The sequence below is a fragment of the Carlito syrichta genome, unplaced genomic scaffold (assembly GCF_000164805.1).
Source record: "Carlito syrichta isolate Samal-C Ts95f unplaced genomic scaffold, Tarsius_syrichta-2.0.1 Scaffold315432, whole genome shotgun sequence".
NCBI lineage: Eukaryota > Metazoa > Chordata > Mammalia > Primates > Tarsiidae > Carlito > Carlito syrichta.
The window spans coordinates 406,833-414,036 of record NW_007259528.1 but is presented as its reverse complement, the minus strand read 5'-3'; the positions used below and the strand labels follow the sequence as shown (position 1 = coordinate 414,036).

The window sequence follows — 7,204 nt, the reverse complement described above, 5'->3', positions numbered from 1 at the left end:
CCCCCCCCCCCCCCCCCCCACACAAGATTTTTATAATAACCTGGAATTGGATCTGCAGAAATTTTCACAACCTGGTCACATTCGGTTCCATTTCTACTGCTAATATCCCTTTTTGAGTTCTGGCAGTATGTGGCAAATGTTCAAACATATTTCTTGTATGATTGAGTGAATCAACGCAGAAACACATGAGTAACTGCTCCGGGGTCAGCAGTTGGCCCCATGGCAATCACCTGGGATGACAGATTGTCTCTCACTAACCCTGTGGCAGAAAGGGGGCTGGTAGAAATTAAAGGTATTTCCTTTTGAAAGTCAAGCAGCAAGCTTTAAAGACCCGCCAGGTCGGTTTTGTTTGAAAAAGGCCAAATGGCCAGAGACTGACGGCTCTCATGGAAATGCAAAAGAAAGAGTACCTAATTCACAACTGCTCTCCTTATCAGTTACAGCTCCTGTTCCTCCTGCATTTCCTGAAGACCATTTGTTCTTTGAAAGATATGATTTTTCTGAACACAACCTTGTAAATTCCAAAGAAAATGTGTAATTGCGGCCCGGCTTGGTGGCTCAGCCTGTAATCCCGTGTCTTTGGGAGGCTGAGGTGAGTGAATTGCCTGAGCCCGTGTGTTCGAGACCCACCTGGGCAGTGAGACCTCATCTCTACAATAAATCAAAAAATCAGCCGGGCGTGGTAGCGCATGCCTGTGATTGCGGCTACTTGGAAGGCTGAGGCAGAAGGATCGCCGGAGCCCAACAGGTTGAGGCTGCGGTGGCTGGGAGCGGCCACTGCACTCCAGTCTGGGTGACAGAGTGACTCCAACTCAAAAAAAAAAAAAAAAAAAAGAAAATGTGTAATTGCTCAACACGACTCCCTCCCTTACCTAAACAAAGGTATAAAACCCCTCTTCTCCTGTTCTGGGGGGCTCGACCTGCAAGTGTTAGCCTGTTGAGCCCACTGGCGTAATAAAGTTGCCACTTCCTATAACAGTCTCGGTGTCATGACCTCTCTATCTTCCCGCTACATTAGTGGAACTCGGGCTTCATAATCTTCATTCACCATCAATCTGTCAGTCTTCTTTCCTTGTGTTAGAGGAAGCATATCCATCTTGTCACTGATGACATTTTACATGTCTATGTACCAGGATCGAGTACCAAGTAAACGGGATATGAGTACTCAATTGTCCTGAATGAACATTTCAGATACAGATTTCTTGGACCTATTGCTCAAGACACACATTTATCTTGCTTTTTTTCTTTTGAGTCGAAGTCTCACTCACTCTTTCACCTAGGCTGAAGTGTAGTGGCACAATCATAACTCACCTCAGTCTCAAGTGGGCCCACTTCCTGGGCTCAAGTGATCCTCTTGCATTGGACTCTCAAAGTGCTGGGAGTACACTTTCACGCCTGGCCCACCTGTCTAATTTTTTTTTTTTATCTGAGCTTTAAATAAGTTAAGAAAATAGCATTGGCGCTTTTATCTTTTGTTTAAAAAAATCTCAGAATTTCACTGCTCTTAAGTCTTCAGAGAATTTAGTTCACTGGAGGAGAGAATACTAACAGAAGTAATCTATATAGTTATACCAGACTTGTTCACTTTTCTTGTTTTTTTTATGTTCCTTGGAAATTAATGCTTAGATTTGTAGGAATTTAAGCTTAGGCATCTGAAAGCATGTAAAGATGCTTTAGAAACCCAGTGTAGGCTGTGCACAGTGGCTCATGACTGTAATCCCAGCACTTTGGTAGGCTGAGGTGAGAGGATTGCCTAAGTCCAGGGGTTCAAGAACAGCCTGGACAACTTGGTGAGACCTCATCTCTACAATAATAAAAACTTAGCCAAGCGTGGTACCGCACACCTATAGTTCCAGCTGCTTGGAAGGCTGCAATGACTGTGAGCGTCCTACTGCACTTCAGCCTGGACGACAGAGTGAGACTCCTACTCAAAAAAATAAAGAAACAAACAAACAAACAAACCCAGTGTAAAACAAATTTAAGTATGTGTTTTACCTTCTTATATGATATTAAAAGAAAAAATTGACTATTCATTATTCTTAAAAATTTGTTAAATGCCAATTATAGTATGTGTGGTGAATGTTCTGGTGATGAGAAGAAAAACAAAACAGAAAGTCAAGGAGATAACACAAAACTAGAATGGAGAATGTTAATGCACAGAGGCTGATGAAATCTTATCACTTGTTCCATGTGCTATATAATAGTGAGATAAAATACCAAATCTTACATTCCTTTCAGCTTATTCTGATGCCTGCATTTAGAGTCTACTGCACCTCATACTACTGAATGAAAATTATACACTCTTTAATTTCCAACATAGAATTTAAGGTACTCATTGGCAGTGATTTTTCATTCAGTGTTTTACATGGACCAGTCCTTCCACATCAGCACTTCTCTAAAAAATATTCCACTGTCATCACTTGCTCTAAGAATCCAAATTTCCTAGCTGACATTAGAGTTCACAATATTCTGTCTTTTTTTTTTTTTTTTTTGTCAGAGTCTCATGATGTTGCCCAAGCTGGAGTGCATTGGTATGCTCAAGGCCACCGCAGCCTTGATCTACTGGGCTCAGGCGATCCTTTCACCTCAGCCCTCCAAGTAGCTGGAACTACAGGCTTGTTCCACCACACCTGACTAATTTTTTGATTTATTGTAGAGGTGAGATCTCATCAAGTTGCCTAGGCTGTTCTCGAGCCCATGGGCTCAGGCAATCTTCTTGACTCCAATTCCCAAAGTGCTGGGATTACAGGCTAGAGCCATCATACCTCGCCAACAATATTATCTATTATTTAACTTCTAAACAATATGTGCTTCATCAAGATGGCTTCAACATTTCTGGTTACAATATGCTCCAAAATTACATGCAGAAGGAAAATTACTTGTCTAACACAGGACATTTTGTTTAAACATAAGATCAAAATATGGAAATTTTCCATGGCTCATGTTATAAGCATTTTCACTGAAAAATGTTGCTAATTCACCCTGATCATTTGTACAGAAAAGTATATCAATATCAGACCCAAAGTAAAAAAAGAAGAGCCTTCTAAAGATAAAATGAAGACACTGCCTAGGTAGATAAGACTGTACACTTAAGCAATTAACAAGAAGTCAAGGATGCTTCCGAATTTGAAGGTCTGGAAGAGTTGGGGGAAGGACCATGTGTGATTTGGGGGCCATTATGTCCAGTGAAGATCAGACTGGACCATGGCAGATTCTCAATAAACATTTGTTAAATCAATGGACAGTATTAGAGGTGACTTCTGAAATGTACACAAACCTTCATGTGACAGTCCGTTGCCCTGCATGTGTCCTACAGCCCCTCCTGGAAGTCTGTGTGAAGCCTAGCAATACACCTGCAGGTGGTCAGCCATTTCATTTCTTGACATTTTTATGGCATCATGTTGACATTATTTCTCACTTTGGATGACTTCAGTATAAGAACAGTAATGGCTATCTCTTAGTAATCATTAAATCAATGAAGTGTGATTTAAGGTTTGCCTGAATCAACATGCAATGCACTTGACACAAAATAGGTTCTCAAACTAATGGCTGGATTGTTGCTATTTATTTTAAAGGAAATAGTTTCAAGGAATGGCACAGAAATCTGAAAATATGTTTTAAAAATATACAACACTGAGTTCCACTTCTGGTTAGATTGTAGAGAGTTGCAAGAATCTGTCCCTCTCAACCTAATAACTAAAACAAGACCATAAGTTACAAAACAGATTCATCAGGCAGATACAAAAGAATCTGAGTAAATTCCATTCTAGAAAGAGGCCTTTATAGGAGAAAAGAAGCCTCTCACTGCTCTTATTCCTGGCATATAGGCAGAGAAAGAAAAACTCTTGAATAAGAAAAAAAAGCCACTGAAACTTTAGATTTTTATGATTCGCCTGTGGGTCTACTTGATCCAACCATAGAATTCCACATAGCCAAACCCACTGCCCATTATCTTTGCTAGGGAGAGTACACTGAAAGAGGGTGAGGGGACAGGTTGGAAAATGGAGAGAAATAGCCACGTAGCCATCCCCAAGTGAAAGTTGTGGAGCACAGCAGCCAAGAAACTAAGTGAAATTAATCTTAGGGCACCTTGTGTTTCTGCTACCAAAAGCCAGGACTAGAGAGCTGAGGGAACCTCCTCCAAGGCTTTCTGGATGGAGAGAGACCTCCTAGGCAAAAATAGCCTGGGGAAGAAGACTGGAAGGCGAAGAGAATGTCCGTCAACCCAAACAGCTGATCCCCTGGTGGTTTAGCAGAGCTAGCTCTCTCAGGGGTCAGAAAGCTCGGGGAGGGGGTTGCCGCAGTACAGCACAAAGAGTAAAGATACTACCTCAGAAAGCAAGTACTCTAGTAAAATGATAATTTTGATTTTCTTATTCATCTTCCACCAACTTTTTATTAGAAGACAAAGCAAATGAAGATGACTACTAGTTCATATGACAGATGCAGATACAAAGTTAAAGAAATATGCCAAAGATAAGAATACATGATCGTTATTTATTTCAGAGTTATGAGGTATATGTGAGAATTTACTATGTAAGTGAATTGTGTGCAGGTGAAGTTTGAGCTTCTTGCCAGCCCTCCTCTCCCCTGGAGGTGCACATGGCACTCAATGGGTGGTTGTGTGCCCCTTATCCCGCCCCGCCCAACTCCCCTCCTTTAGCAGTGCCTGATGCTTGTTTTCTCCACCTTTGTGCTCCCGTGCTCAACATTTTAGAGCCCGCTTATGAGTAAGAGTATGCGGTGCTCAGTTTGTTTGTTTCTGTGATGGTTCACTTAGAATGATGGTCTCCAGCTGTATCCATGTTGCACAAGAGACATGATTTTGTTCTTCTTTATGGCTGCATAGTATTCCATCGTGTATAAGTATCACATATTCTTTATCCAGAAACATGATCTTGTGCCTTTTATCCGATAATTAACAGTAGAACTTACAAATTACATAAGAAAAATAAGTTTAAAAAAGTTGTCCTGGCTCATCAAAAGGTATAGCTCTCCTTTCTCAAAAAGAAAAAGAGAAAGAACGTCCTTCAAGTTTTACTGAGATATATATAAATGGGCCAATGAACTTGAGATGAAACAAACGTAGAAAAGAAATGGGGGAGTTGTAGGGCCCAGAATTGCAAAGAAAGCAAACAGAGAGTGAATTAGGGGCTCTGCGGGCCCTTCTCTGGGTTGACACCTGCCAGCAAGTGGATCAGGACCTGGCCAGGAGAGAAGCACCTCGCAGGGATCGATGTCAACGGCTTCCCGCCTCTGAGCTGCCTGACCCCGGCCTGGGCTCTTCAGTTCTTCTCTCTAGATACTCCTACGTTTATCTCTGCTCTAAATCATGGCGCCTTCCCTTGCCATCGATTGGGAGTCTTGGGTCTTCCAGGGACCAGAAGGAATCAGAGACTCTCGAGAGAAGCTGTCACCTGGTCCTTTGGCCTGCGCAGACCCCAGCCCCTCGAGCGTCACCAGGGCACCTTGACCAGGCCTGCGGCGCCAAGTCTGGCTTTTTCTCTTGCGGAGCTGCAGACCTGAGACGCTCAGACGAGAATTCAGGGTCGTGGTGTCGGTGGAACCACCCCGAGGCCTGGCGGCAAGAGAGCAAACTCCCGTGTTCTCTCAGGGAAGAGGGCATCTGCCCGGAATGGTCTCCAGGAGCGGAGAGGGATCCGCAGTTCGCGCGCTGGAGCCCAATTCTCCAAACCTGAGATTGCGGCGGCTCATGGTGGGCTCTGATTCGCTTGCCGCGATCGCAGGCTTGGAGACGCTTCGAGTTCACCCTGGGCCTCCCCCGGGTGGGAGGAGGGAATCCCGGCTTGGGGACGCTGAGCTGAGCTTTCTTTGGTCAGAATCTGCGGTTTAAGCGTGCTTTTCCGGAAGAGGCATGGGTTTATTGTGCCGACAGCGAGGAGCTCTCTTTTTCTCTCCTTTATCTTTTTTCCAAATTAGGAGGAAAGCAGCATTTTTTGGAAAAAGAAAAAAGGAGACACCAGAGTACGTTAGTTACATATAATGTAAGTACGGACAAAGAAATCATGTGTGTCACCGTGGCCGGTTAGCTCAGTTGGTTAGAGCGTGGTGCTAATAACGCCAAGGTCGCGGGTTCGACCCCCGTACGGGCCAGGTAGAGGAGCATTTTAAAGATGTTAGTCAGTGACTTAGTCTAATCTTTTTAAACTGTTGCCTTGTGTCTTGCCTATCCATATATAAATGTAGTTTCACTACATAGAAATATTTTATTTGCAAGTTAAAAAACTTTGGATTCTTTTAGATCTGAGAGTTAGGATGAAGAGCTTATTTTATTTTATTTTACTTTATTTTAAAGATGTGGGGTACAATTCAGGATTAGGTATACAAATGGCCACTGTACAGGTAAAGTTTGGGCTTCACATTGGTCCCCACTTTACTTGGTTTGAGATTAAGTACCTTTATTGATGATCTGTGCTCCCCCCTTCGCGTCCCCCGCCCCCCCGCAGTTTCCCACTACTGCCAATCCCTTTCTTATCGTATTATAATAATTGTTCAGGGTCTGCTTCTGAGTGAGAATATGTGACATTCTTTGTTTCTGTGATAGATCACTGAGTATTATAGACTCTAAATCCATTCAAGTTGCTGCGAAGTTCACAATTTTGTCCTTATTTATGGCAACGTAATATTCCATCGTATATACGTACCACATTTTTTTAATCCAGTCCACTTTCGATGGGTAGCACAGTTGGTTCCATTTTTCTGCTATTGTGAATCATGCTGCAATAAACATGCGTGTGCAGCGTTTTTTTCCATAGAGTGTTTTCAGTTCCTCCGGATATGGGCTGAAGAGCTTTTTAAAGGAAATTTAATTGTGAGGCAGGTGCATTTAGGAAAGGGGGAGAAAAGAAGAATTAAATAATAATTCTTCTTGGAATTATTGGGGGGGGTTTGAGACAACACTTTGGGGCATATTTTAAGCTTTTGAAAGGGATTGTTTTGGTTCTCATCCTAGTTGATTGCTCGTTGACATGGCTAGTTCGGTTCCTGTAGGAGCTACTGGAGTCGGTGTTCAGTTTTTCTTCTCAATTGTGGAATACTCCGACTCGTGAAGGTTACTTTCCGCTAAGCTCCAGACCTGAAACCACAACTGCTCCGCGATAAGCAGACCAGTTTGGGCCCTTGGCTTTCTATTTGACCATCGTCCTCGATGCTGCTCTTACTGGGCCATTTACATGTCATTAAA

General features: G+C 42.9%; 1 non-coding gene across 1 annotated transcript; it reads left to right on the top strand.

The window, feature by feature from the left end:
• The first annotated feature begins 6,040 nt into the window (after nt 1–6,040).
• TRNAI-AAU lies at nt 6,041–6,114 on the top strand. The gene has a single exon. It is a non-coding gene; the product is annotated as a tRNA-Ile (tRNA).
• The last annotated feature ends 1,090 nt before the right edge of the window (nt 6,115–7,204 follow it).